Genomic DNA, 9,403 nt, shown 5'->3' with positions numbered 1-9,403 from the left:
CCCATTAGTTCTGAAAATTGGGTCTACTCCAGTAGGAATCTGTTGGAGGTGAGATGCAGTACAGTGGCAAGAAAGAATGGAGAAAGTGTCAGGACAATGATACAGCCTTGTTTAACACTGGTCCTCTCTGAGATTGGCTCTCTTGTGGATGCATTGTTTAGGATGCAGTTTGAAAGTCATCATTAAGCAAAAGTATGAAGGAACCAAATCTCTATGGGCATCCAGATTTGAGGAGAGTGTTCTATAATCCCGATAGATAGATAGATAGATAGATAGATAGATAGATAGATAGATAGATAGATAGATAGATAGATAGATAGATAGATAGATAGATAGATAGATAGATAGATAGATAGATAGATAGATAGATAGATAGATAGATAGATAGATAGATAGATAGAAAGAAAGAAAGAAAGAAATATGTGTGTGTTTTATCTCAATTTCCTGACATTGATCATTGTTGCATACTATAAACACTTATAGATCCATTTCCAATTAGGAATACCCCTGCCTGCATACTTCCAGCCAATTTCACAATTTAAAATGCTGCACTGGAGATTAACCAGAACAATAAGCATGAGTACTTGCTCAGAATTCACTCAACAGGACGATATAAAAATAGAAATCCCAGTGGCCTCGGGGTATGAGGTACAAATTGCCAATTTAACACCAGTGGAACTCTCCACTAAGCAGCTGCCAACAACAGTTACAGAATAATTGCATGTTGAGTGTGGTCTCTTTGCAACAGCAACCCTACAGGCACAACTATGTAAATAGTGTTTTTGTTCGCAGCCTGCCTGTGGGTATGGAAAAAGAACAATCTAATATCTCCCCTCAAATTGCATAATAAAAGCAATTAACAATATAGCAATGTTATTTTAGTTCGAAATAAAGTCATAATAGAATAAAATTGGCGCACAGTACTTGTAAATTCTTTCAATATTCCGATGCTGCATGAACCTGCTCTGCAACACTTCATCACAGTAATACAAATGATGTTGTGAGACTATATATTTATATATTTGATGAAGAATTTATCTTTCTGATATTTGAATTGCACTTTTATGTCTTTTGTTGCGTGAAAGAAAATTGGCTGTCGGTGAAATAAATATTTCTAAATCTCTGTATGCCTTTATTGATGACATTAATTGTGTAATGCAATGGAGGTGGTCAAAATCAATCATAAGGGGAACAATTCAATGCTAAGTGCTTTTGGTTTATGACAGCACAGGGTCCGTGAAAAAGAAAAGGACTGTTTAACACCCAACAGTTGCCCTTTGGCAAAATAATGATTCATAAATTAAACTATTTCATGATTTTTATTCAGAAACATTTAATAATGGAGTACAAGAATCTAACCATTTAGCCAGTATCTCCACTCAGTAATATTTGGGTTTTTGATGTACAGCAAATTAAGTGTCATTTTCATCAGGATACTTTTTCTCCATTTATTGAGAAATTAAATCCATTTTTTCCTTATCACACCATACCTGATTTTAATATTTCCCACCCAAAAGAATGAGGTTGGTTAATGGTTCAAACAGTGGTAGTGTGTTTGCTACTGCGCTCTCAATGGGAATTGCCTTCTACCTATCTGAGGGATGGATAGAAGGTGGACAACTCAAAAAAAAGGGCAAACCAGAAAAGAAACAATGTTTCTGGGGGATGGATTTTGCTGTCAAGAATAAGCTAGTCTGAAATCCCAGCAACTCCCTCTGTGGGATAAGTAAGCACCTCATAACATCTGGCTCACTCGCACATAGCACAAGAGTGCCACTGTCATCAGTGCATAAGGATCTACCCTGGAAGGTGCAGACGTGGCCAAGGAGGATATCTAATGTGACCCTGAAAAATAACAGGCTCACATCCCAGCTTGCGACAAACTGATACTACTAGGTAACTTTAATGCCATGATCAGAAAGGATGCAGACACCTAGCAAAGCCTTTTTGGCAAAGGAAGAGACAGGAAAGCTAACTCACATGGAGTCCTCCTTCTGACAATATCGGAGAACAACTTTATTCTGTCCATCAGAGAGATGAGCGCGAAATTTCATGATAACAGTCCAGTCGAGGCTCTGGCACCTATTAGATTATGTCATCATCTGAAAGCAGGATCACAAGGATATCCATGTCATCTGCAGACATAAGAAGCAGACGATGGGTAGAAAGAGTGCAGGAGACCCAGCAACTCACTGATAACCATGAGATGCACATATTCTTCATTCTCTCAAGGCCATCAATGGCCCAAACATTGAGGACCTACCCCTCTGACATGCAAACAAACAAAACTACTAAATTGAAGCTGCATGTATGAACAGAGAAAGATGCTGGGAAGTTTTTATTTCTCTGCCTAAAATGCACCCCATTGTGAAAATGTAATTCCATTTAAACTATCCTTCCATTTCAAACTTGATTAAAGTAACAAATGTAACACCATTATAACTTTTGAAATATATTTGAACACTGGAATGTAATTCAGAAACTACATAACGTTAACAAATTGTATCAAATAGCCAATACAGGTGCGGGGAAGGAGCCGAATCTGATTTTGCTCAGGCAAGGAGGGTTGGGTGGAATGAGAAACCTAGTATTAGATCAAAAGGGAAGAGGCAATTACTGTTATTTACAGCTAGTGGGTAGGGTACCTTAAAAGTAAAATCTCTCAGCCTAGGAGTGAACATCACCAATAGCCTGTCCGGGTCCAACCACGTAGACGCCACAGCCAAGAAAGCTCACCAGCGCCTCTACTTCCTCAGTAGGCTGAAGAAATTTGGCATGTCCCCTTTGACACTCACCAAATTTTATCGATGCACCATAGAAAGCATCCTATCTGGATGCATCACGGTTTGGTATGGCAACTGCTCTGCCCAGGACTGCAAGAAACTGCAGAGAGTTGTGGACACAGCTCAGCATGTCACGTAAACCAGCCTCTCCTCCATGGACTGTCTATTCCTCTCGCTACCTTGGTGAAGCGGCCAGCATAATCAAAGACACCACCCACCTGGGTCATTCTCTCTTCTCTCCTCTTCCATCAGGCAGAAGATATAGGAGCCTGAGGGTACATACCACCAGACTCAAGGACAGCTTCTATCCCACTGTGATAAGACTATTGAATGGTTCCCTTATACAACGAGATGGACTCCTGACCTCACAGTCTACCTTGTTCTGACCTTGCACCTTATTGTCTACCTGCAATGCACTTCCCTGTAGCTGTGACACTTTATTCTGTACTCTGTTATTGTTTTTACCTGTACTACCTCAATGCACTCTGTACTAACTTAATGTATCTGCACTGTGTAATGAATTGATCTGTACGAATAGTATGTAAGACAAGTTTTTCACTGTACCTCGGTACAAGTGACAATAATAAAACCAATACCAATAGCAATATTTCACTGAATCATCAGCAGATTGATCTGCAGGATAACCATGAGTTTACGAAGGGTTCAGCTCATAGTGTGGGGGAGTGTAGAAAAGAAATGTAAATGTATCCTAGTTTCAGCTGGCAGGCATGGTAGTGTAGGGGTTAACGTAATGCTATTACAGCACCAGCGAGCAGGGTTCAATTCCCGCCTCTGTCTGTAAGGAGTTTGTATGTTCTCCTTGTATCTGCGCGGGTTTCCTCAGGGTGCTCGGGTTTCCTCCCGCATTCCAAAGACGTACGGGTTAGGAAGTTGTGGGCATGCTATGTTGGCGCCGGAAGCGTGGCGACACTTGCAGGCTGCCCCCAGAACACTCTACGCAAAAGATACATTTCACTGTGTGCTTCCATGTACATGTGACTAATAAAGATTTCTTACCTTAAGCTAGAGTTCGGTGGCATGGTGATGCAGCAGTTGGCGTTGCTGCTTCCGAGCTTCAGAATCCCAGGTTTGATCCTGACTTCAGGTCCTGTCGATGCAAAGTTTAACAGCTCCTGACCACAGGTGACTGCACGTGTTTTCTCTGGATTCTCCAATTTCTTTGCACATCACAAAGGTAGTCGGCAACTATAAGTTACCCCTTACACTAGGTTAACAGCAAAAAAGAATCAAAGGAAATCTGATGGCCATGCGTGAGAGAAAATAAATTGCAGGGGTAAAGGGAAAAACGTAGAGGAAGAATACGGCGAATGGCTTGCTCTTCTGGGTCAAGTAACCTCCTTCTGTGCCATAATACATGTACATTGCTATTATCTCTCAAACTCAAATAAAGGTATTTCACCATAGAATAAGGAGTTCTGCTCTCTTGTTAGTTACTATAAGACCCTCTGCACAGCCAATGGTACATCAATTATTAGCCTCCTCGGAGTTATTGTTAAGTATTGTCGAAACATCGACTGTTTATTTCCCTCCATAGATGCTGCCAGACCTGTTGAGTTCCTCCAGCACTTTGTGTGTGTTGCTCCAGATTCCAGCATCTGCAGAATCCCTTGTGTCTCAGTTAATAGCCTGCTATATACATGGGTAGGCAAGGGCAGACACCAGTCCTGCAATGGTTTGCTGAAAATTACTTACATCTGTGGATGAATTACATATACGGCCCTCTAAATGCTCCCATTCATTTTGATAAGAATTAGTTGAGATATGCAATCTTAGAGTTCTCAGCCAGCTCATTGGATAAGTTATCTACTTGACCTGACTACCCTGCACTTTCTAAGAGCTTCTATTTATTTCTTTTACAAATATTTATCTACTCCCCATTTAAAAAGCTCTTCCACCACTATTTGTGGTGGAGTGGTCCTTGTCCTAACAGTCCTCTGCAGGAAAAAAACTTATAACTTCACTCTTCATTTCTATAATGAATAATGGCCTCTAGTCAACAAATAGCTGCAGAGTGCAAATTGTTTTTCTTTATTTACCTTGTCTAAACCTCATATAATTTTGAACACCGCTATCCTTTTAACCTTTGCTGTTCAAAAGAAAACTTGTCAATTTATCTAGTTGTTTCTGATAATTAAATTTTCTCAGTGAACATCTGCCCATGAATGCTGGGCTTTCCTGGTGAGCAGAAGGAGTGAATAATGCTTTGGCTGCTCTGGCAGAAGGTGTAGGCCTGTCAGATCAATTTGACAAGTGGCAAGGAGCATTTCCAGCCTCCTGTCACTTTCTGTAGGTTGCATTTTAGCCAGTGTAGAAAATGGCATCGCAACCTCCACCTGGACTCCTGTTGAACAGAGGGTCATCCTGGGCAGATTGCACTTCGAAGATAATTAACTTCAAGGACAGTTTCTTATTAAAAGACCATAGGTCAGAATGCCAAGATGCCCCTCAATATTACATGAGTACCTCTGATCTTCTATTATACCCAGTGAGAGAGGGAACTCAAGGAGAAACATTGTTAAGTGTTAACATAACCCCTTTTGATTACAGCAAGAAACTAGGAGAAACCCTCTGGAATTTGCAGGCTGAAGCTTATACCACCAAGTCATGGGTAAGTGTTATAGAAATTCAATCCTGAATTTAATGACATGCTAACATTTGAATTCCTCTGGGGCTCCAAAGATTCTTCTAATTGAATTACTTTGATACCATACCATATTCTTAGAATGTAGAGGTCTCATCTTTCATGCCGAGGACTGTCAGCTCCATTTGCTACTCAGCCACCTCAGCTATAATTAAGTGGACTCCTATTGCATTAAATGGTTTGGGGACCCACTTTCTGTTTGCCAGTATTTCTGACAAGTATAAATCTCTGTTATATCACGTACTAGTGACAGAGCAGATGAGCCAAGTTTTAATGGATGAAGAATTAATATCATCACAGGACATTCATGGCCATGGGTAAATAAAATGTGGAGATCAGTGGTGGCCAAGACAAATTTTCTTATTGCTATTTAAATGAAGAATTATTCCAAGAAATTACACATAATGCCAGGAGATATGTTGAGTCAAGGGTGAATTCAGGTTAATTATGCCAATCTGCAGTTCATGATGAAGCCCAGAAACAGTATATGGATATCGCCGGTGTTCCTCACAGTTCTGTGTTAAAAACCAACAAATAGGTTATTGCCAAAATAAATGGGGCTAAAATATATTTTGGATACAATGATATTGATGATATAACCTTGGCAATTATTGTTTGAGATTTCAAATGCAGTTATTGCCCATGCCTTTCATTGCTAGCTACCATCATCTTGAAAATAAATTCTCAAATGTTATTTACCTTGGAAGATAGATTTTAGAAAGCATAAGATAATCTAACACCTTCAGTCAAAGGAACTTGCTCAGGGCGCTTTACCGAACACATATAGACCCACAGATTGAAACTCGTTTGTATCTAATTTAGGCGTAAAAGGATGATGATGACAACAATTTATATAGCTCTCGATACTGGAATACCCTTCACTGTCTTCTGAAAATTATTTTTTCCAAGTGTGTAATGAAATAGTGACTACTATCAGGTAGCTTTGTGACATTCTAGAAATATGGTCAAGAATCATCCCTGCACATTTGACATGATTTCTACACCACCCATGCAACAAACTTTGTCATTTCTTGTACACCAATCCATTTGCAGATTAGTACACATTAGTGCAGAGTGCTCATCATTAGACCCTCACAGAAGAAGCAGATTTAAACATCACTACTCCATAAATCTCATTAGTTACCTCCTCTCTTTCTAGTTATTCCCCTCCTCTGCACAGCTCCTTCAGTTGTATTAGGGCCCATTTTTGGACTGCAGTGTTCTGAAAGCTGTAATATTAATGCTCCATCTTTCAGTATCTCCACAACTGTTTCCATCAAGCAAGCCTCTTTGGTAATCTTCCTGAGATGGCACCTGTTCCTCTGATGAGAAATGCCCTCCTCCATTAAGACCTTGGTGTGTGTTGTGTGGTGAGTCACCACTACTTCTGTGATGTCTGGTATCAGTCTGACTGGGCTTCAACCTCACTGTATTTCCAACTCTCAGTGGTGGCAGTTCCTTGGCACCTCTTTATTTGTAGTGTACCCACCTTCTTTGGACTGCCTCCAGTTGTCTTCCTGGACATCACTGCACCTCAGGTTTTCTTGTACACTGAAAACTATTTGCATATTGATTTGTGATTTGTACAGCTGAAGTAATTACTTGTATTGAATCAAGATTCATGATCCTGTCATGGTGAAGCTTTGTGAGTCCCATCTGCTGGACTGTACTACTTTCAAGATGTGACATCTTTCTGACAAAGAACAATAAAATCTACATCATATCACTCTTCACTCTTTGGATCTGCCACCTTGAGAGAGCACCTCCAAGCAGGCTTCAATGTAATCTTGCACAACAGGTCATGACTTATTGGTTTCAACTGCACCTAATTGAGATTGGTGGCTCACTTTGGGAGGCTTATGGCATATTGTTCTTGGATCAAGTTGAAACAACACTGGTTGCCCTTGTGCTTACATCTTGCCATAGATACATGGGTGGAACAATGGTGCAACTAGTCAAGCTGCTGCCTCATAGCTCCATTGACCTGGGTTTGATCCTAACCTTCAATGCTGTATGTGTGGAGCTTGCACATTCTCTGGTTTCCTCTGGTTTCCTTCCACATTCCAGAAGTGTACAGGTTGGTAATTGCCACTGTGAATTGCTGCTTGTGTGTAGATGAGCGATGGAATAGAGTCATACAGCACAGAAACAAGTCTTTCAGCCCACCATGTCCTTGCCAACCATTGTAGTTATCTATACTAATCTCATTTACACATATTTGGCCCGTAGCCTTCTCTGCCTTGGCAATTCATTTGCATATCTAGACGTTAAACATTGTGAGTAACCTCCTCAGCAGCGTGTTCCAGTTTCCAGCTATTCTTTGTGTGAGAAAGTTCTTGCCCTGTTCCTGAAAGGAAAGTTCCTGTTTGTCTGCTGACAGCTTAATATAGAGTGTTAACTCTTCCCTCCATTATCTCTATTCCGTAAATTACTTAATTGCTTGGAAATCCACTGGCTCATGATGCCCTATACATTCTTTCATTTACTGTCTCAATTGGAACACTGTTTCTTAACGCACACCCACTGCAGCTCTACAGGAAAAGCCTGAAACATTCAGGATCAGGATTAGTTGTTGTTGAATATTTGTTGTTTTTTTCCGTTATCATGCCCTCTTGATTTTGCCGCACCCACCATGGGAAAAAAGATTCATACCTTCTCCACTATCTCTCCCTCCCCTTATAATTTTATATACCTCTATCAGGTCACACCTCAGCCTCTCTGGCTGCAGGGGAAATATCTGAGGGAAGTTGATGGGAATGTGGGGAGAGTAAAATGGGTTGGGATAAAAATGGGTGACTGATGGTTGCAATGGGCTCAGTGAGCTAAAGGACCTGTTTCCATGCTGTGTCTCTCTATCACTCTATGATTCTATGCATTTGGTCGGATTTCCTTCCACAAAATTGACATGCTTTGTCATCAGGTCCATTGCTTTCAACTGGTATTCTGAATCTGACCCCATCTATATCCCAGCACAGTTCCTCTCACCCACTGCATGGACTTTTAATGTCTTCTTTGTCATGCACTCTTTGTAGAAATCATTTTCCAATCCATACTACACATACTTTTTCTCTTATGCTCAGGACATACTTTTTTCAGCCACTCATGTTGCAATGCACAATACTTCACATTCATATTTTCATATTTCATATTTACTTATGACATAGAAAATGGTCGTTCAGCCCACTGAATCGATGTCAGCTCTCAGCCCTATCCCATTCCCCCATAATTTACAGCAGCCAATTATCCTAATAACCATGTGCCTTTGGAATGTGGGAGAAACCGGAGCACCAGAAGAAACTTACATAGTCATGGGGAGAGCATGCAAGTTCCAGACAGACAGCACTGGAGGCCAGAATTGAATCCAAGTTGCTACCGTTCTAACTTCTATGCAAACTTCGCTGTCATAGTCGTAAATTCGTACAGCTCAAAATAAGGCCCTTGGGCTCTCCTAGTTTGCAATGACCATCAAATACCCATTTGTTTCTGGAGCAACAAACAATCTGCTGGAAGAACTCAGCATGTTGAGCAGCATCTGTGGAAGGAAAGGAACTGTCATGTTTCAGGTCAAAACCCTGCACCAGGACCCATTGGCACCCATTTATTTCTGCTAGCCCTGTTTGCCCTTTTCTCACATTTCACTGCATGTACCTCCTATGTGTCATCCAACACATGATATTAGCCTGGCCATGGATAGTTCTGCATCTTTGAATGTCTGCATGTGCTTTTCTAGAGATAACCCTACCTCACATGATTGTCATTGCCTTAGGCTGAACTCCCAGTTTGCATAAATAAACTGATCTTTGTTGAGCAAGTCTTCCAAGTTTGTGAAATGACAATTATCTGCCACAATTATCTGTGAACAGTCTTAGATCAAGCAAAAAAATGTGTCAAATGATTTTCCCTTCTCCTGGGTACATGTAATGAATCGGTAACAGTCAAGTATTTCATTTCTAGATGG

This window comes from Pristis pectinata, chromosome 2, assembly GCF_009764475.1.
Source record: "Pristis pectinata isolate sPriPec2 chromosome 2, sPriPec2.1.pri, whole genome shotgun sequence".
NCBI lineage: Eukaryota > Metazoa > Chordata > Chondrichthyes > Rhinopristiformes > Pristidae > Pristis > Pristis pectinata.
This window is presented reverse-complemented; position numbering follows the sequence as displayed.